The sequence below is a fragment of the Delphinapterus leucas genome, chromosome 21 (genome assembly GCF_059928025.1).
Source record: "Delphinapterus leucas isolate spDelLeu-1000000601 "Yukka" chromosome 21, BTC_Dleu_Yukka2, whole genome shotgun sequence".
Lineage (NCBI taxonomy): Eukaryota > Metazoa > Chordata > Mammalia > Artiodactyla > Monodontidae > Delphinapterus > Delphinapterus leucas.
Genome location: NC_143149.1, coordinates 26,651,396 through 26,674,583, shown reverse-complemented (window position 1 = coordinate 26,674,583; position 23,188 = coordinate 26,651,396).

Below are 23,188 nucleotides of genomic sequence, written 5' to 3'. Positions count from 1 at the left end.
TAAGGGGTTGAGAAAAGCTCTTTCCCATTCCTACATTATGCAAATATTACAATGAAAATGAGGAGAAAAAAATCTCAAAAAAGAATTAATTTGATTGCACAAAAATGTTTAAATTACTGACACAAAATACCAAAAAAGCCACCAACAAAATAAAAAGAAATATTTACTTCAGATAAGACAAAATTTTAAAATACTTAACATTTAAGGGGTCAAATTCAATATGCAAAACAGAGTCAGGAACAGATAAACCAAGGGGAAAAAGCTATTTTTCTGACTTTTCAGAAAAGAGGAAATATCTAATAAATGTTCAAATTTACTATAATCAGAGTAATAAATATTATAACTACAAAGTTATTACTTGTCAACTTTCTAATTAGCAAAGTTTAAAAAAATATATTGGTGAGAGCGCAGCATGAAAAGCACTACATTATTCGCTGATAAAAGGATAAATTAGTAGATATTTTTGGAAAAACACATGGCAATCCGTTTTAAGCTCTATAAAATATTAATTTTCTGTGACCAAATGATTCTATCTCTAGAAATACATCATAAGAAAAAAAACAATGCGAGGAAAAGTATGAATAAAGTTATTGAAGAATTATATAGGCATTTTGTATAATTATAACAAAAATTTGAATATTAAGTTAGTGGTAAGGAAGTAATTTGTATCCAACAATAGAAAACTATGCAACATGAAAAGTGATACTTTACTGCTTTAATTATATTAAAAGATGCTTATGATAAAATTATAAGCATGTAAATAAGGTAAAGTTTTATGTATTATTTTGACTTTAGTTATAAAGTGTTAAAGATTACTGAAAATAAAGATACTACAGTATCATTAGAGCTAGAGACGGAATGTTCTGTTTTATAAATTGTATATATTCTGTTTTTTCACAATGAACATTTATTAATTTTGTAATCCAAAATAAAATAATTTACAAAAGTAAAGAAGAATAACTGCTTGAATATATATTTGCTTTTTATGGTGTTTACTTATATTAATGTCATTTTTGAAATAACCAGAGTAGATTGGTGCAATTATTGTTATTTACAGTAGGGAGAGATGGACATTAGATGTCATTATAGATAAGAATTCAGATCTGATCAAACTCAAAGCAACTTTTCATAACTTTAAAAATTAATTAATTAATTTTAAGTCAAGGGCCACCAAACTAAAGATAAAAACACGATGTGTCTTTAAACAGGTGAATTGTATGGTGTATGAGTTACATCTCAATAAAGCTTTTTCAAAAACAAAACAAAATGTGTAACTTTTTAAAAAAATCATTAATTTATTTTTATTTCTGGCTGCGTTGCTGCACACGGGCTTTCTCTAGTTTCGTAGAGTGGGGGCTACTCTTCATTGTGGTGCACGGGCTTCTCATTGAGGCGGCTTGTCTTTGTTGCAGAGCACGGGCTCTAGGTGCTTGGGCTTCAGTAGTTGTGGCATGTGGGCTCAGTAGTTATGGCTTGTGGGCTCTAGAGTGCAAGCTCAGTAGTTGTGGCTCACAGACTTAGTTGCTCCGTGGCATGTGGGATCTTCCCAGACTAGGGCTCGAACCCATGTCCCCTGCATTGGCAGGTGGATTCTTAACCACTACCAGGGAAGTCCCCAAAATGTGTACGTTTTTAACCAGGACAAAGAAACTTGATCTGACAATGGAAATAAAGAAAAAAAGTAAATAGAAAATATGAAAAAATTACGGCAGAAATAAATTTTAATATTGCAGTTAGTATAATAAGTGGAATCAATTAAAAGCAACATTTCACAGATTAAATTTGAAAATATGGTAATATGTCCTCTATAAAAATATACTTAAAAATAGACACAAATAGACAAATAGACAAATAAAGGTTTCAGACTAACTAAAAACAACGTATGAGGCCAATATGGTGGAGGGGAATATGCTAGAAATCTTACATCTGCCAGAATAAAGTTAAGAACCAAAAATATCATGAGACGATGAATGAATGAAGTGCAAAACTATAACATTTCTAGAAAAAAACCAGGAGAAAATGTAGGTGATCTTAAGTCTGGTGATAAACTTTTAGATATAATATCAAAAATATGATCCATGAAAGCAAAAGTTGATAAGGTAGACTTATTAAAAGTAAAAAAAAAAAATCTGCTCTGTAAAAGACAATGTTACGTGAATCAAAAGACAAGGAACAGAGACAGGGTGAACAGATATTTGAAAAGCATATCTTATAGAGGACTTGTATTGAAAATATGCAAAGAACTCTTGGGACTTCCCTGGCAGTCCAGTGGTTAAGACTTTGTGTTTCCACTGCAGGGTGCGTGGGTTCAACCCCTGGTCAGGGAACTAAGATCCTACATGCCACGCGGCCAAAAAAGTAGAAGAAACAGAACAAAAGAAAAAATGAAAACTCTTAAAACTCAACAATAAGAAGATAAACAACGCAGTTTAAAAATGTGCAAAAGAGACTGCTCACCCATGAAGATAAACAAATGACAAATAAGCATATGAAAGATGTTCAACATCTTGTGTCATTAGGGATTTACAAGTTAAAGCAACAATGAAATATAATTAAAAACTGTTACAATAGTCAAAATTAAAAAAAACAAAACAAAAACACCTGACAATACAAACTGCTGGCATGGGTGCAGATCAATAGGAACTCTTCATTGCTGTTGAGAATGCAAAATGGTACAGCTACTTTGAAAGACAGTTGGACTATTTCTTACAAAGATAAGCTTAGTTTTTCCATATGATTCACTATTCACTCACCTAGGTATTTACATAATTGATTTGAAAATGTACGCTCACACAAAACTCTGTATATTTATAGCAAATTTTTCATAATTGAAACAAATCCGGAAGCAACCAGGATGTGCCTCAATAGGTGAATTAATAAACAAAACAGTGGGTCATCCATACCACAGTATTCAGGAATAAAAGGAAGTTAGCCATCCCACCACCAAGAACCATGAATGAATATTAAATACATATTGTATCTGTTCAAAAAATGAAGCCTGAATAAAGTTAATGGACAGATGACAGTATATATTGTATATAATATAATTTTCTGCAAATCCACATGAAGAAGGGCACCTCAATAGAGTACTTAGGCAAAATATAAAAATATATGAAGAGGCAATTCATACAAAAGTAAACCCAAATGGCTAATATGTTTAGAAATATCCAATTTCATTAACAATAAGGAAAATGTAAGTGAAGCCAGCAATGAAATGTCACTTTATATTAGAAAGTTTGATATTCTCTAGAGTTGGTAGTGATGAGTGACTACTGGAACACTTCTACACTGCCAGTGAGAATGTAGACTGATACCGCCATCAATATGGGGGAACATGCTGGTAATGTTCATTGAATTAAATATACACAGTACTGGGAATCCAGGAATTCTACTCCTGTTGAATTCTACTCTGTATAAACCTTATGGAAACATATGGACACCAAGGGGGGAAAGTGGCGGGGGGCGGTGGTGGTGGGATGAATTGGGAGATTGGGATTGACATGTATACACTAATATGTATAAAATGGATAACTAATAAGAACCTGCTTTTTAAAAAAATAAATAAAATAAAATTCAAAAATTCAGAAAATAAAAAAATAACCCTTATGGAGATTTTTCACAGATATATGAAGCGACAAGTGTGAGGATGTTCATCACACTGTTATTCATGGTGGCAAGCATTTGGAAGAGGAAACCTGGCCATCCAGCACAGGGAGAGTGTATGTATAAAATGTAGTGAATGCAAAAAAGAGTACTAAGCACCAGTTAGAAGCAATAGAAAACATGTAGATTTAGCAACATGGACCAATCTTAAAAATCAAGTGTTGAGTGAGAAAAAGTAAGAAACAGAATACCATTATGTAAATAAAATTTCATGCCCACAAAATAGCCATTCATTGTTTTCAAGAATGCATAATTCACACTCTCTTGGTCTGAGGAGCTTGCAAAACAGAGCCAGAAGCAAGTTGTAAGTGCTAGTTATTTATTGGAAGGTACAAGCACAGAGAAAACAGAAGTGGGGTGGAGAAGGGTAAGATGCTAAAGCAGAGCGAGGCATTACTGTTCTGCCCACTGATTTATGGTGAACTATGAAAAGACACAGCTTGTCTGTCCTGTGTCTTGTGCATCTGCTTGGCCATGTGAGATATTTCTGGACAGACTCTATGGAAAAATTGTGCTTTAGAAAAGTCAACGGAAGGTTGGAATAAAGAGAGAATTTATTGCTATCATCTCCTGTCTCCATTGGTCAAAATCCTCCCCACAGGGAAATAACTCCACTTTAAGGTTGAGGAAGGCAGTCGGCCCTTTGGAAGTCAGCCCCCATGCCCCCTGGGGTGGCACTTTGTGGAGTGGTGGTAGAATTAAAATATCCCAAGCCTCAGATGAAGGGTGCATATGGACACTCATGGGCTCGTGGGCTCCAGCAATGGCTGAGGTAGAACAAGTGGGCAATATTCAAGAAAGAACTGACTATGAAGAGATATGTGTCATATCTGACACACATACAATCAAAAGGCACAGATGAAACGCATTAAATTGGTTGTCTATGCTGGGGGAAGAGGAAAGAGTGGAGGATGTGGAGAAAAAGGAATAAATACAACAAGAGAGTGCTTGCTGGGAGTAAGGAGGACAATGTGTCATGAACCAGAGTATAATTAACCTTACTTCTTCACCTAAATTCAAAAAGAAAGGGAAATGGAGAAAATCCAGTAGATTGTGTCATAATGTCGGCAAATAAGTGGGGCACGAAACCCTAAATCTCTTTACCTGTTCAATTACTGGACAAGCACAAGATAGGGTGCTGTGGAAAAGATAAGCCAGTTTTTTCCCCCCTTTTTAATGGAGAAAACTAAATCAATATTCGTTTTGTTTAATTAAAAATGTGAATAAAATTATGGGATAAAAGTAACATTTCCTATATTACAAACATTATCAAGAGTACTGAGAAAGGCCAAGGGGGATTAGTAAGTGTCCATAAATCCAAATGGAGAGAAATTATTTACTAATGCCTTGCCAAAGGTGTTTAATTTAGAAAGGTATTGCTTATTAAGTATAAATCCCTGAGGCCTGGAGTAGGCAAACAGCTATCTCTGTGAAAGAAAAATGCTTAATATTTGAGGAAACTGAATATTTGTGTCCTCTCAAATTTGTATGTTGAAACCCTGACTCCAGTGTGGTGGTATTAGGAGGTGGGGCCTTTGGGAGGTGATTAGGTTCAGCTGAGGGCATGAGGGTGGAGCTCCCATGATGGGATTTGTGCCCTTGTAAGAAGAGGAAGAGACACCAGAGATTCCTCTCTGTGCCAGGTAAGGATACATGAGAAGGCTGTCTGCAAGTCAGGAAGAAAGCCTTGCCAAAAACTGAATCTTCCAGTACCTTGATTTGGACTCCTCAGAACTGTGAAAAATAAATTCCTGTTGTTTAAGCCTCCCAGTCTATAATATTTTATTATGGCAGCCAGAGGAACAGACTAAGACAATATGTTAGGTCCCTTTTGCCTGAAAATTACAGAAACCCAACTCAGACAAGCTTTAATTCTACAACAAGATAATAGACAAGAGACATTTACTTCATACCTTATAAACTAAGGGGTGCAGTTAGTCTCAGGCTCAATTGAATCCCTAATCTCAAGCAGTATCAGGAATTTGGGGTCTGTCTTCATATTCTCTCCCTTTTCATTTTCTTGTCACAGCTTCTGTCATTGTGTTGACCTCTCTCTCCAGTTTTTCTTTATGGCCTGTGGCCATGGTTACCAGCACTCTGACCTTTTGACCGTACAATAACACAGCATAAAAGATGAAAGAGAAAACCGTAGCTCTGTCTCAAGTTCAGGAAATCCCAGAGAAGAGCTCTGAGTGACCAAGCCAGGATCTCAGCTTTGCAGTCACAGGGTGGGACTTCAAGCATATTAAAACGAAATGGAATAAGCGAGGAGTGAAAGCAAGTCTTCAGATGAAGATCAGGGCACTGGAGCCAGGAGACAGAAAGAAAAGCTGGTCAGAGGTTAAAAAACAAAACAAAACAAAAAGGAATTAAAATTTCCTAGTGTTTACAAATACTTAACAAGTATTAACTTGGGGCATTTTAGAATAAGAAGTTAAAATTCCGGAGATTTCTTGAGAAGCCTCCAAAATCATGTTAGTTCTATAATTTCCATAACATATATCTTTAAAAAATAATAAATGATTATAATAATACAGAATGAATAATTTTTCTGTGATAGAAAACTTCCAAGCAACATATTTTTTTCTTTTTGCGGTACGCGGGCCTCTCACTGTTGTGGCCTCTCCCGTTGCGGAGCACAGGCTCCGGACGCGCAGGCTCAGCGGCCGTGGCTCACGGGCCCAGCCGCTCCCCGGCATGTGGGATCTTTCCGGACCGGGGCACGAACCCGTGTCCCCTGCATCGGCAGGCAGACTCTCAACCACTGCACCACCTGGGAAGTCCCCAACCAACATATTTTGACGGGATTATGAATTTCAATATCATGTACACGTGATCAGTACCTAATAAGTATATTTTATGATAGAACGGAAGATGATTATAAAATGCCAACTAAAAATCATTTTACAAATTGAAAAATAACATCACAAAAATGTATCATTCTCAGAATGAAATTTTAAAACATCCAAAACATTGATGGCCCTATCCTATAGTTTTGATCTTGACAAAAATTTTAGATGTAGAAAAATGCCTTCCAGTTTGCAATAAAATTGGTTGAATTATTGAGTGTCTAAAACACCTTTATCTGGGCATTTAGGTACAAATTGTTTCATATAAGCTCTTTTTTGTTTGGTTTTGTTTAATGATTAGGGTATTTTGCCCACTTGCCCTGATTTTGACTTTGATATTGTTATTATTTTTGCTAATTCATATTTTAGATCAGATTTTCCTTTCCTGTGCACCTCTTCTCTTTGCATTTCTTCTGCTAATGGTTTATAAAGAAGAGTCGTATATAGCCAACATGAAAAACAGAAGAACACCAGTGAACATTTTTGCATGGTATTCAAACAACATAACAGTATATTTCAGCAAGGATAACATCACTACACGTGATCATGTGTCAAAATAGTCAATGTAAGGCTTCTTTTGCTTCCAAACTTATTATTTCTTGGAACCCCATTTGTTGGATTAGTATAAAGTGTACTGTGAGTATAAACTTGCTAATATGTATTTTATTTGCAAGAATGCATGCAACGCTGTTAGCAGCAGAGTCACAGCACACATTTATAACATGCCAATGGTTACAAGTGAGAGGGACTGATTACGTCATGAACATATTTCTCTCCTACCAGCTCCTGTCCTGGTTTCCAGAAATGTTGGCCATAACCTTTTACTTCTCCTTCTCCTGCCAGGCTTTTTTTTTTTTTCTCTGCTTCAACTTGGCATCAGTGAATTCTTCCAAAGCGTTAACATTTCTGTGTTGATAGTTTAGCTTTAATTCTCACAGGAGAATTATAATTCCCTATTTCCTGATATTTCAGTTGATTTTTCTCAGAATTCAGGATTAGGAAAAAACATAAATTTTCTAAGAAATGCTGCTAAGGTATCCCCAGGTGGATACACTAAATTGTCCTGAAACTGTTAAATACCTCACCTCAAAAAAAAAAAAAAAAAAAAAAGTTGTGTGATTCTGAAAGATAGGATGACTTTTGACCTTACAAAGAGAGATTAGGTTCACAAAATAAACTCATAACTGGTTGTTCTTCCGTCCTTTACCTCTAATAACCTGTTTCTACAATCATCCCCATTGCTGTCCCTGAGGGGAAGGGCCGCTATTTAGGGTAACTTAAGCTCAAAAGGAAAACTTATTCAGTGCATGGATATCTTCATCCTAGAGATAAAATAATGTGTGCCTTTTATAGTCTCTATTTAAAATTACCTTTGATAAAGGAGTATAAATTTGATCATTGATTTCTGTAAGACATGAAAATACAAGAAAAACAGAACTATGGGCAGGTATACAATTTTACAAGTAATAAAATATCTATTAGTGTCTCCTTATTTTTTACTTTTTTATATATTAGAGGATGTCAGACCCTAAATGCTTGACTGAAACAGTCCTTCTAACTTGTTATGGCATTACTTAAAATTTTTTTCCAGTTATTTCAATCAGTCCTTCTTCCAAGCAATAATTATATTTTCAGGAAAACTTTTGTTCAGCTGTTCAGCTAGTCTGAGTTTTGTGCTAGATTTTTGTCTGGCCTTCCAAATGATACATGTTCTATGATAATTTCCAGATAGGTTAAAAACAAATAGATGTTTTTAAAAGATATTCTTTCTCCTTTCCAATTTCTGATCTAGATATCTATAAACCAAAATCAGGATATGGTTACCTGGGTAACTAAGGTTCCGCAGAGAAAGTTCTCTTGCCTCTATGTTCTTGATTTTATTTCTTAATCAACAGTTAATTACTTTAAAAAAAATCTTTTTTGGAGGATGGACATTCCCAATAGCCAATGCTTTACAATTCTTACTCCATAGGTCAACCCCTGTGCTTTCTTCCCATGGAGTTAAATCAGCGTCCAGGACACAGGCTGAAGACACAAGGCTACAGCTGAGTGAAAGGTGATATAATCCATCCACAAGCTGTTGGGAAAGGTCAGTCATATTACAATGATTAAAAAGCACATATTCTTTTGGGATCAGAAATAAAGATCCTCAATGAAGAACTAATGAACCTGAAGTTTGCTCTTCTCTGTTTACACATTCCAGGTACTGTCTGACCTTCAGAAATAGTGCATTGTCTCAGATTCTGCGTGGAAATTTTAATTTTCTTGCATTGCAGCGGAGCTATGCTGCTGTTCGTTTCATCTGTATACTTAGGTTTATTAAAGTCCAGCATTGCAAGCGTGTCCATCCCTTCTTTTGGCTCTGTAAATTTCAAGTGGTTGTAAACAATTTTTAAAAATAAATGAAAACAAGTGAAATGCTGAATTTGGTGCTGATCTCCTTTTCTGGAGTTGTTACCTGAAATCACTTACAAATAGCTGGAAATGTGCACATCAATATGGGCCCAAATTGACCAATGATTTATCTCTATCTGCCTGAGAGACAGAAGCTTTAGAGACTGAGAAGGGACTGGAGAAGTGATTGGCATAGTTCTGCATTATTTTCCTTTGGTGTTTTCTTGGACCATATATGACAAGATTTTATATCAAGCTTTAGAGAGTGTAATATATTTTTCCAACTGTTACAGCGAAACTTAATTTAAAATAAATAAAAATATTATGGAGTGAAAGTTTGAAAAATCTGTGTGTGAGTGTTCAATATTATCATACGGATTAGCATTGCATACACAAAACCAGGAGAAGAAATCTTTCTATCTCACCAACTCAGAGAGGAAATTTTCCACTAAATGGTTTGTGGAGGTAGGACAGAATAGAGACAATTCTCATACCCACGTTCTGTAAAAGACAAAGTAACATAGTGAAAAGCGCTTTTATAATCACACTAGTAGTAATAGAGAAATCAAGCTGTTTTTTTTTTTTTTTTTTTGCAGTACGCAGGCCTCTCACTGTTGTGGCCTCTCCCACTGTGGAGCACAGGCTCCGGACGCGCAGGCTCAGCGGCCATGGCTCACGGGCCCAGCCGCTCCGCGGCATGTCGGATCTTCCCAGACCGGGGCACGAACCCGTGTCCCCTGCATCGGCAGGCGGACCCTCAACCACTGCACCACCAGGGAAACCCAGAAATCAAGTATTTTGAGCCCACTTCTTTCCTACATAAAACAGAATAATGAGTCTACATGTTTTTTCTAAATCACAGGATTTTATGAGAACCACTGAAAGACAGTGATCCTACAGAGATGGAAAAAAAATGCAGTGAACACTATTATTGTTCCAGCTTACTGACTTATAGCACAAGGAGGAGGAAACTTATACAGACTCTGGTGGATTCCTTAAATTAAAAAGGCAGAGTGGAAAATCCAGTGAGACAAAATTATAGCTCACAGGACAAAGTACCAGAGAATTGAGGGCAACACAGACAAAAAGCTACATAGGGTCCCTCTCAGGTATGCAGCCAATTAGTCAGCCCCGTCATGTACATATGCCATACTTGTGAGGAAAATACTCAGGGTCGGAGAAAGAACCACAAAAAAGGCTGAGAGGAGAGCAGTACTTGGTGCTCACAATGTTCTCCAACCAGACTGAAAAACATCAAAATTTCTGGGGCATTGGGTAAAACACTCAGAAGCATTTTGCTTTAGTAGTGGGGTAAAATTTGAGCGTGGGAATGCCTAGTAAAGGCATTCCTAGAAAAGGAAAGATTAATTTTTCCAAGTAATTTAAGAATGAAGCTCAAAAATAGTTAAAGGAATATAAACAGATCTAGCTCTCAAGAAGAGAAAATCCATAAAGTATGGCATCAATTAAAAATTACCAGGCATGCATAGAAACAGGAAAATACAAATTATTGAGGAGAAAAGTCAGTCATCAGACCTGACCCAGAACTCACGCATATGCTAGAAATAGCAGAAAGACATGTTAAAACAATCATCGTAACTGTACCCTGTATGTTCAAAAAATTAAGTAGAAACACGGAAGATATTTTAGAAAGACCAGAATTGAACTTGAGAGGTGAAAATTAAAATATGTGAGATGAAAAAGTACTGAATGGAATGAATGGTGCAATCAGTATGAGATTAGCACTTCGTGGTCCCTTCATCATCTGATAACTTTTCTATAGTGCTGGGTTTTTTCTTCAAGTTCATGTCAAAGTCTAAGATGGCTGCTTTGAATTTGAGGCCAGAAGAAGAAAAGTTAAAGTGGCAAAACAATACTTGCAGACAAGTCAGCTTCCTTTGAAGATTACCCACAAGCTTCACAAAACATTTCTGCTTATGTGCTCAGAACTTAACAAAATGGTCACCCATAGTTTCAAGGAAGGCAAGAAGTAATACTTTATCCTGCATGAGTCGCAAACTGTGTAGCTGACAACTGGGGAAATAGAAGTGAGATGTATGGACTTCGGAAAAAATTAGAATTAGTCGCCTAGATAGAACTGATCTCTCAACCGAAATTCTCAGTGTTTGGGGGCAGGGGGTATATATCCTTAGTATGGGTTAAAGTTGAAATGTCATATGTAATGAGAAAGAAATAGAAAGATTTTTTTCCTTTTTAGATTAGAGAAAAATGCCTTAAATTACCTGATTCAGTGATTCATGAATAGCAGGCATTCAGTTAATATTTGATGAATGAAAGAATAATTTCCTATAAAACATATTCTTACTAAGCACTGAGAATTTCATTAGCGTCAGTCAAGATAGACTCATGCTATTGTGCAAAGCCCCTCACTTGGGATCCTGTAACATGGTTGCAAGAGGTCTGGAGGATACAAAACATTTTCCTGTTAATAGTTTTTCTATTTGAAATAATTCAAAGGAAATTAGTATACCTGGTTTAATGAAAAATATCATATTTATGTTTGTCATTCTCTAATTCTCATCTCTTCTTGAAAGCAAAATTCAGTTTGAACAGTGTTAATTCAGCCACAACCTGGCATTTCCCTGATAAACTTGAACTGGGGCAGAGAACATAAAAACCTCAAGATACATTTTTATCTAATAGGATCCTTTGTTCTTTGGTTTGCAAATCTTCCTGACTTAGTAGTGGCACCTCTAACAATTCCCCAGACCCTACAGACAAGTCTTAGGAATTCAGTTCAGAGAAATAACAGTGTAGTGTGTATATTTTCCTTTCAACCAGAGGAATTCTGAGCAAGCCTCAGAGGGCTTTGTTGTAATATACTTGTTCCTCTTGGGTAGAGCAGTTGTGTAAGAAACTATTCCAAGGCATAACTGCAGGACACAGCTGAGAATACTCTAGCAGCAAAGACTTCAGGGATAGAATGCTATCAAATAAATGACTTACTTAAATGTACAAATTAACAGAAAAATATTACAAAATCCACTGAATTGGCCCATTGGCAATCCAAAGACTACTCAATGAGAAGCATCTAAAATTATTTTTTCATTAAACTAATTTTTCATTTTTGAAGAGCTTTCTAAGAAACCCAGTGGTTTTTCTCATCTCTCCTTCCTAACACATGCATCTTGGTATTTCAAAACAACAGGGATATTTTTGAAACATTACTGAACGTTCCAAGCCATCCACTTATTTTAAGTGATTTTCTTCTGCTCATTTTACATTCCTAACTTAGTGTAGTTTATAAGAGAGAAGTCAGCATTTGGACCTAAAGAGGTGTGAGATTGTGGCAGTCATTAAGCTATTAGTTGTCAGTGTCAGACCCACTCTTTGTAATGCTGGGGCTAGGACTCTGTCATCCACATTCAATTTCTCCAGTTGCTCTTTTTTAGCCACTTATAATCAGGAGCCCTGAAAAGAGACTCAAAAGCAGGAGGAGGGAGGACATACTTCTTCCCATTCACAACATTTTCCTGTTTTTTTGCTCCCAGTTTTACCACTGTCATCCCAGCAACACTTCACTCCAACAGGATCAATTTGTTTATAGCAGCTGTTAACTACAGTTCGCAGGGTTTTCTGCTCTTTTTGTTTTTTAACAATACTTATAGAACCAGCCTCACGACACTTCAAGTAAATCAGCACCTGCCAGATGATGTCCTCCACAGAGATCTGTCTCCTAGTTCCTGAGGTCTCTCTTTGAAATAACAGACAACAACAACCGCGGATAAGACCTACTCCTTAAAGTGAGTTCAGCTCTCAGTTTTCCACCAAGTTTCTAAGTTTTAATAATTCCAACCTCTTCCCTTTTCCTCCAGCACTAAGGGTTATAGCTGCTTCCTGCAGTTGTTAATCGTATGAAACCTTAGTGCTCCCTTTCAAATTTTCAGTTTTTCAATACCTAGTCAATAATTCTTTATCTTTAATTCTCTGTTAAAATAACCGACGTGGTTTCTTTCTTATGACCGCACTCTAGTTAATACACTTTGTGATCCTGAAACTTAGAATAATTGCCATATTGAGATGTCCCTGGTGGTCCAGTGGTAAAGAATCCATCTTCCAATGCAGGGGACGCGGGTATGATCCCTGGGGAACTAAGATCCCACATGCCGCGGGGCAGCTAACCTCGCACGCCACAACTACTGAGCTCGCGCGCCTCAATGAGAGAGAGAAAAATCCACAAACCACAACTAGAGAGAAGCCCGTGCACCACAACGAAAGATCCCGCAGGCCACAAGTAAGATCTGATGCAGCCAAAAAAAAAAAAAAAAAAAAAAAGAGAATAATCGCCATATTTATGGGGGTAAATTCTTTTTCATTTAGAGATTAAGGTGCTATATAAGACTAATTAATTTTTTCAAAGCATTGATTTGGTACCTAGTACACATAAACCTGTTGTGCTGGGCATTGCAAAGACTTCAGAGAATTATTAGCCATAACTTCACCTGCAAGTATTTAGGCAATTTTAAATGTTAGAACCTGGATATGTATGTACTAATTATAATACATTACTTTGCGCGTATTATGCAGAATGAGCTTTAGAAAAGCTCAGAGAGGGAAATTAATGTCTTTGGAAATCAGAATATATCTGAAGAATTTTAATAAGGATAAATGATAGCTGCTGAAACTTAAAGGGTATATTTATAAGGGAAATTAAAAATATGATTGATAGAGATTTTGAGGCATGGGAAAAAATAACATGAACTGGGCAGAGTAGCAGAAGAGTTTAAAGCATGAATCCATCACAATTTGGTAGGAATAGAGACTTTGTAAAACATAGTAGTGGGAGATAAAAGTCACAGGGAAGCTTAGGGTGAGATAGTATTTAGATCCTACTTAAGGATTTGAGGTTTTCTCCTACAGGTAACACAGAACAATGACTGGAAGGGAGAAATAGAAATGTAGTATTTTAAAGTCCTCATATCATGGATGTAATAGTGTAACAATATTTGAAGGTAGATTGCAATAAATTAAAGCTATATACCATAGTCATTCAAGCAATCACTAAAAAACAAAAAATGAAAAAATAATAGAGCTAATAAACCTACAATAGAGGTTAAAAAATGGAAAACTAAGATTTTGGTCTAAAAAAGATAAAAAGTTAAAAAAAGAAAGAGCACATGAGACTAATAGAAAACAAATAACAATATGAAAGTTTTAAATGCAATTGTGCCAATAAACACACTAAAATAAATTGAATACACATACCTATTAAAAGACACAGATAATCATATTGGATGTAAAACATCCATTTATATACTGTCAACAAGAAGTCAACTTAATTACAAAGTTACAGATAGAGTTAAAGGAAAAGTATAGATAAAAGGAAGGCTATACCATGCTTACAATTATCAAAGAAAACTGGAGTGGCTATATTAATATCAGAAAAAGTAGATTTCATAACAAAGAAGTTTACAAGGAATAAAGAGAATCATTTCATAGTAATAAGGAATTGATTCATAAAGAGAATATAATGATCTTAAATATTTATGCAGCTAATCATATCATTTCAATATATATAATACAAAATCTGATAGAACATCAAGGAGAAATAGATGAAGATTCTACACTTCTTTGTCAGTAGTTAATAGAACACTACTGACCACCTTGACCTAATCAACATTTATGGAACTCTTCACCTCAAAACAGCAGAATATATATTTTCTTTAAGTGTACATGGCACATTTACCAAAATAGATCATATATTTGAAGATATAATACATGTCCTTACACATTTAAAAGGGTTGAAATCATATAAAATGTATTTTCTGAGTACAAAAAATTAAATTAAAAATGAAAAACACAAAAGTATCTGGAAAATCTTTAGATTTTTGGGAATTATAAACACATCTTGAAATAATTTATGCATCAAAGATAAATCATAAAGAAAATTGGAAGGTTTTGAACTAATGGGAAATTAAAACATGGCATATCAAATATATATATACACATACATATGATAGCTACAAAGTGTCAAGATGATTCAATGGTGGAGTAGTAATCTTTTTTTTTTTTTTTTTTTGCGGTAGGCGGGCCTCTCACTGTTGTGGCCTCTCCCGTTGTGGAGCACAGGCTCCGGACGCGGAGGCTCAGCGGCCATGGCTCACAGGCCCAGCCACTCCGCAGCATGTGGGATCTTCCCGGACCGGGGCACGACCCCGTGTCCCCTGCACTGGCAGGCGGACTCCCAACCACTGCGCCACCAGGGAAGCCCGCAAAGTTTTCTTAAATAGGAAATAAGAACCAGGAGCTATAGAAGGAAAATTTATAAACTGAACTTCAACAAAATTTAAAACTCACTATTCCAAAGACAATGTGAAGAAACTGAAAGCGCACACCAAAGATGCAGAGAACATATTTGCAAGAATGCTGAAGTTGGACTTGTGTCTTGAATGTAAACTCTATCAACTCAATTTTAAAACTGGACAGTAGATTTTAAATGACACTTAACCAAGAAGATGGAAGCATCACAAACTCACACATGAAAAATTGTTCAATATTATTAGCCATGGGGGAAATGCAAATCAAAACCACAGTGATACTATCATACATTTTTTTTTGATTGGCTAAAATTAAAAAGATTGGCCATAGTCGTTATTGTTAAGGGTGCAGAGATACCAGAGCTCTTATGTACTGCTGTTGGGAATTTAAACTGGTGTACAACCATTTTGGAAAACGGTCTGGCAAATTCTCAATAAATAACACCAATTATATGACCCAGCCATTCCATTCCTAGGTATTTATCCAAGATAAATAAAAATACATTTCCACACAAAGATGTGTACACCACTGTTTATAGTAGCTTTATTTCTAATTGTCCCAAACTGGAAATAGTACAGATATAACGCACTGGCAAATGGATAAATCGTGTTACTTTCTTACAGTGGAATACTACTCAGAAATAAAAGAATAAGATATTGATATACACAACGAAATGAATGATTCAAAATTATTATTCCGAGTGATAGAACTAGCTTTCTTGTACAAAGAAAAAAGGGTAAAACATAATGTATAATTAATTTTAGAAAATGCAAACTGCAGTGGTTCCTTAGAAATGAAGGTGGAGAGGAGAGATTACAAAGGGCATGAGAAGCTCTTAGTGGTGATAGAAATGTCTGTTATCTTGATTATAGTAGTGGTTTTATAAATAGACATATTTCAAACTGCATCAAATTATATGCATGAAATATGTGCAGTTTATTGTATATCAGGTGGATCTCCATAAACAGTTAACATAAAATAAAAATTCAAGTCAATGTTTTTTTTTTTTTTTGCGGTACGTGGGCCTCTCACTGCCATGGCTTCTCCCACTGCGGAGCACAGGCTCAGCGGCCGTGGCTCACGGGCCCAGCCGCTCCGCGGCATGTGGGATCCTCCCGGACCGGGGCACGAACCTGCGTCCCCTGCATCGGCAGGTGGACTCTCAACCACTGCACCACCAGGGAAGCCCCAAGTCAATGTTTTTTATCCTCTCTACAGCAAAGAAGAGGAATAGTTGAGATACACAAAAACTCTTAGGGCAATGACAGTGCCAGATTTTTGGAGATAGTAGTGCAAACTCTCTGGATATTCAGATACATGAGAAGAAATTCCTCACCACTATGGTGCCCTTGGACAGGGGACATGCATAATACAGCATCATGATACTCAACAAAGACACCACTCCTAATCCCTCCAGTTCACACTGTGAGCCAAAAGGAGAAATTTCTTTCGCTACGTTTTATTAAAAGATACATGTTGGGTTTCCCTGGGGGCGCAGTGGTTGAGAGTCCGCCTGCCGATGCAGGGAACACGGGTTCGTGTCCCGGTCCGGGAAGATCCCACATGCCGCGGAGCGGCTGGGCCCATGAGCCATGGCCGCTGAGCCTGCGCGTCCGGAGCCTGTGCTCTGCGGCTGGAGAGGCCACAACAGTGAGAGACCCGCATACCGCAAAAAAAAAAAAAAAAAGTTAGAGTTAGATACTTAAGTTTGAATCCAAATTCCATAAATTACCATGTAAACTTGGCAAAACGTTAAACTCTATGTTATATATGCTAGATATATTTATAGGTACCTAATATAAACATTGTATATATTTTATAAATACAATATATAGTATATATGTTATATAGACCCATAGTAAGTTTTATATTATATATACAACATATGTTACACAATCTACAATATATAAAATATATACAATGTATATCTTATATAATATATTATAAATATATTATAGATATTATATAAAGCATATCATAGGTATAAGTATTATATGTTATATAATATATGCATTGTACAATATAATACTTTATAATAATAAAGTATTATTTAATATATGATACATTATACATGTATAGTATCTTTGTCATGATTGCATTAGATGATCTTGTGAAAGTTCTTTTAAAGCATAGGTTTTCATATAAATTTAAAGTGATAGTAGTCAAACTCTTCTTTTTACATTCTTCAAAGGTATGTTAATTAGTGGTATTTTCTAAGAGGAATGTAGCTGAATATTTGGAGGTAGTTGTCAAATGTTATCATTTTTTTATTTTTCATTTTTTTTTTTTGCGGTAAGCGGGCCTCTCACTGCTGTGGCCTCTCCCGTTGCGGAGCACAGACTCCGGACGCACAGGCTCAGCGGCCATGGCTCACGGGCTCAGCCGCTCCACGGCATGTGGGATCTTCCCGGACCGGGGCACGAACCCGTGTCCCCTGCATCGGCAGGCGGACTCTCAACCACTGCCCCACCAGGGAAGGCCAAATGTTATCATTTTTGATTATCTTTTTTTTAATGGTCTTGTTGCCTGAATCTTATTTATTCTGTTCCACTACAATGAGAAAAACCCTTGCCCTTCCACTGATATAGCTGAAGTAATTCATATTTAGGTTGGTATATTTCAATTGACTTTCCTCCCTGATGGACCATTCTGATAGTCTGTTTCTATCTGTTTTATCTGTTCTGGTAATACTGCCCTCTTTATTACTTTGCTTGGACTACAACTCTAGTATTCTTGCAAGGGATTTCTAACACTTTCTTTCCCTCCCTGCCATCCAGCCCCTATCTGTCCTCTATTCCCAGTGTTGTTTCTTGTCTTTTGGTCTACTAAAATCCTTTATTTTTCTATTATACTTAAAGAAAGAGATATATAATCTTTATTATTCAATTAGACATTTACTTTTAATGAAGATATTAAACACTCATTTTTATGATTAGAAGGCCACAAAGCAACTCCCATGACTCCTGGGACAATCAAATTTACACTCATCATTCAGCATACCCTCCAAGAATAGAGAAGTGACAAATCCCTGCATTTGATGACACATTGCCAGCTGTCTTCATTCAATAAGACCTGCTGTCCCCACTTAAGCCTCTTGCTGTCCTTAGCATCAGGGAGCTTTTTTTTTTTTTTTTTTCCATTTGGAGGTTTACATTTGTCAATTGTAGGGGTTCATGACCCGACTCTACTCTCCTCTGATTATTATTGGCAGGCTACTCGTCTCTAGTGGTTGCTCTGACAACGGATGAAAAACAATGGATTAACTGCTTTCTAGGAATATTTCTCTGACATAATTAATGCCTGAGTTTGGTTTTTACACCTCATGTATCAATGCCATTTCTTCCTGCTAAATTTCTATTCTAACAGACTTGGAAAGAACCCTCAGTTCACCTTTCTATTTCAGTACAACTAAATTACATACTTCTTTGCAACCAGAAAAGTGTTTTCCTGTTACTCTTTTCTTCAAATGGATTTTTTGAATAATAAAAAAAAAATCAAACTATAGACACTATTTGGATCTCAATGTATTAGGATACGGAGTTCATTAACTCATTGTCTATCTCAGGAAAGGCATTTCAATAAATCAAGAATAACAGTATCCCCATGAATAAGGGAGAAAACTAGAATTCTCTCCTGTGAGAGTAAATCATAGATATAATTACTTTTGGTTCGATATCTGTATTAGCCAGGAGTTTGCTAACTTCTGTAATAAACAACCCTAAAATCTCAGCAGTTTAATAAAAAACAAGTTGACTCACTTACAGTGCAGTGGAGATGCCTGTGTTTGAGGGGATCTCCTAGGAGATTCTGTTCTAAATGTGGGGGGATCTAGAATCCAGCCTGCCACCCATCTCATGCAATCCCATCCCTTCAAGGACTTGAGAACCTCTTCCTTATTCTCCGCATTTGATCAGCTGATGAGCAAAGAAAAGTGGAGCATCTGAAGGGTGAAATTTCGTGTAGCCCTCCAGCGGCATTCAAACCTTTCTCCACATTCCATTGGCACTAACTAGTTCTTGGCTCCAAATGATGCAAGTGGGCTAGGAAATCTGTCTTCCTGCATGCCCATGGTGTTCATGGACATTGTCTCTGCCACAATCACGTATCATTTTTCACCACTATACACATGCCATTATAGCTTTGTGGGCCAAGGCCTGGCTTCTCATTTCCCTGCTCCACTGACTAGATCGGAGAATTTTAAGTTCTAGAACTATGTGAGTCCCAATTTTCTTTAAGGAAGTGGAGGTAGAAATAACAGTCCTAAAGAGGGGCTGTGAGGATCAAACACAGCAATGATTAGGGAAGTTCTTCAGATGCAAGAGCTAAGGATATAGTGGACTGCTAGTAAGGTGTGTTGCCAGTTCATCAGTTTTTGTGGCGGAAGGAAAGTGGAGATCAAATAATGCTCAAGACTCATAAAGAAGCCAATCTCCTTCTGATCAAAATATTAGAGATGTTGCTTAGATTCCCCCGATCTTTGCCATACAACGACTCTTAATGTCACTTATTATAAAAATCTAATTTATACCCCAAAGTAAGAAGGCAGCAGGAAGTCACTAGACGAATTTGGGACAAGGAAATTATCTTCCATACCTTTCCTCTCATAACTCTATTATACTTAGGATTGAATACCCTCAGCAGAACAACGTACAAACATGAACTATTTCTGTTTTTTAAAAAATAATTGTCATCATCTCAGTTTTGTCAGTTCCCCACCCTTCCATGCTGTAGGGCAAAAGATATGGAGTAGAGGGAGAAAATAATAGAAAAGAGTATTAGAGCTGCCTGTGATGAGTGTTTGCTCCCTCTAAGGTTTTTTTAGTCCAGTCCAGTGATTTGTGGTCCAATCCATTTTAATGCTGCATTATTGGAGGGTAAATATTCCATCCCATTTGTATCTTATTTGCCTTCACCGTAATTCTGGGAACTCAGAATGAACAGTCACACACCAGTAGTGAGACCGCAGCTGGCACATCCTACCCACGACTTACAAAACCTAAAACCCAAGTAGGAGGTGGCAACACGATCTTACAAGACTGATCATCCTTGGTGATACTGAGTTAGTAAGCCCACCGCCTCTTGTGTAACATATTACTCCTCATCTAGCTCTTCAGATTCTGCATGCGCAGTTGGAGGACCTAAACATCACCTGGAGCAGATGACCCCATGCATCCCTCTAGGCCCTCAGAATCCCCATGAAAATTTTGAGCAGACCACTGCCGAACACTGAGCTGCAAGCATCCTGCCTGCTTTCCTTAGACATGCTCATCTCTTTGTCTCAAAGTCAGCAGTCCCTGATCAGTATGCATACCCCATTGTCATTTATCTCTGAAACTCTAATTCAGGCCCCGTGCAAACTCATTAACACACTTCTTTTTTAAAAATAATTTTTATCGGATTATAGTTGATTCACAATGTTGTGTTAGTTTCAGGTGTACAGCAAAATGAATCAGTTATACGTATGCATATATCCACTCTTTTTTAGATTCTTTCCCCATATAGGGGAGTATTGAGGAGAGTTCCCTGTGCTATACAGTAGGTTCTTATTAGTTATCTATTTTATATATAGTAGTGTGTATATATTCATTAATACACTTCTCAACCATGTTGGTGCTGAGGGAAATGAAGAGGTAGATTTTGCTGGTTCTCTTCTAGCAGCACAGCTTTCCTCCCCCTACATTCCAGTGTTGCTGATGTTAATGGGACGATGATGCTGAACTAGCCAACCAGAGGGTTTATTCAAGTCTGCATGCGTTACTCAAGTCAAAGAACATATAGACCTTAATTACACAGCTATCCCAGCCCTGAAGGAGAAAATAGAGAAACAACTGCCTTCAGAACAGAAAGATGATTATGGAGATGTTAGTCAAACTCATTAAATCTAGGACTAAGAAGGATATCTTAGAACTGGCTGCCCCCCACTCCCAACTAGTAAAAAAAAAAAAATAATATTTTAAACAAATGCCCAACCTAATATATCAGGAGTAACTGAGACTTCTTCATTTTGGGAGTAGAGAGAAATTGTGGGAGTTATTCAGACACAGCTATGTATTTAAAACTCATGCTTTCCTGGTATTTGTTTGTCAGAACATTGAACTAGCACTTGCTGCAAATCCAGGGTTTGCAAAGACATGTTATTCATTCAAACAGCCTGAGATTTGTCCTGTAGTAGGTACAGTTTGTTTAAAGTACATGCCCATGCAGTAATGATTAAAATGTAAGCAATTCTGTGGATAAACATGCTTAAAATAAACAGGAAAAAAGCCGGCCGTTGCTGACAATAAAGGCAATACATATGTAAATTATTGCATAATTCTGCCGTAGTTACGACAGTGTACAACAATGATGAACAAGGCTGCTTTTTACAAACAAATGTATTACTCCTGGTTGCTCTTCTATTGCTTTCAATAAGAAATGCCAAAATAGCTGTGATTTAAAAATGCTATCAGCTGATTTGAATGCTCAATAGATTCAGTGCCTTATAATAAAACTTGCCTCTAAGTGTTGTACTTTGGAGAAAACACTGTATGGACTTAAATCCTCTGCTTTGGCTGTGCATTTCTGCTGATGTATTTTCTGCGGACCCCTGGTAGTCAGTTTTGGGTTTCTCATCTGCATATTCATAAGGCTGTCAAACGGCTCGGAGAGAGTTTTTACTTCGTTATCCCATTTTAAATATTAGGACTTGCTAATGTTCAATTTATGCAAATCTTGAGTTGAGCTCATATCATTTCTCTGACGTTGTGGGTCATAATTCCCCTGCAAGACAGCCCAGAGACCACACAACAGCTGGACCGTGGGCCTTTGTACCTGTATCTCAGGATTCCTCTAGGCATTTAAAGCTGGGGAGCTGACCCCCCTCCAAGAAAGACAGGTCAACCTGTCTTTAACCATGACCCCATTTCACTGAAAGATGAGGAAACATAGGGAGCCGCCCCAGACCGTTAAAGCAGGTAGTGCAGCTAGCTCCCTTCCCATGCACCCTTCAGACTGACTGTCTGTAATGCCAAAGCTCTCTTTAGTACACTTTTTTTAAACTGTGAAGAGCTTATGTGTGCGTGCGTGTGTGTGTGTGTGTGTGTGTGTGTGTAGGAGCTTCTCAATTATCGTGAAATTGTCATACTCTATTTTTGAGAGTCATACTCTGTCTTTCGAATGTGAATTCATTGCTGATTTTATAATGTCCTATGGTGGGAAGTGCAGGATGTGATACACTTCTATTTGAGAAAAATAATAATCATCTCTGGTAACTTCCAGTTTGCCCCAAAATTCCAGGGTCAGAGGATAATAATTCAAGGTTTGGAATTGTTAAGGCAATTTGGATCACAATTGGGGTTAACGGCTAAAATGTTGATTACTCATAGGAACCAGTATTTTAAGCTATCCAGGTAAAAGGCAGTTTGGTTTTTGTGTGCGTTTACCTGCCAAGGCTATTGGTTTTCAATGTTGAATGCTGTCTGATCCAAGTTAAGCTTCATATTTCAGGTCAGGATTTCTGAAATCTTTTTCTGCTCCCAAAGGTCCCCTCATTGTCCAAAGAAAATAATGTGTTATTTTCTAAGTTAGTTAAGTGTGAATTATATATGATCAACACCATCACTTCCCAAGCCATCGTTCTTTTAAATTAATATCTTCATTAACATGATTATAATTTTCCTGAGTGCAAAACTGGCTCTTCAGAGATAGAAGCCAAATGAGAAGTGCTCGGAAAAAAATAGACATCTATTTGTTGGGGTTTTTGAAGTGGAGTTTTATGCATAAGCAAAGAATTTGAGAAGATGATATCTGAGGACCCTACAAATTTTTTTAAAAATTTATTTATTTATTTTCGCCTGCGTTGGGTCTTCATTGCTGCGTGTGGGCTTTCTCTAGTTGCGGCGAGCGGGGGCTACTCTGTTGCGGTGCACGGGCTTCTCATTGCGGTGGCTTCTCTTGTTGTGGTGCACGGGCTCTAGGCACGCGGGCTTCGGTAGTTGTGGCTCGCGGGCTGTAGAGCGCAGGCT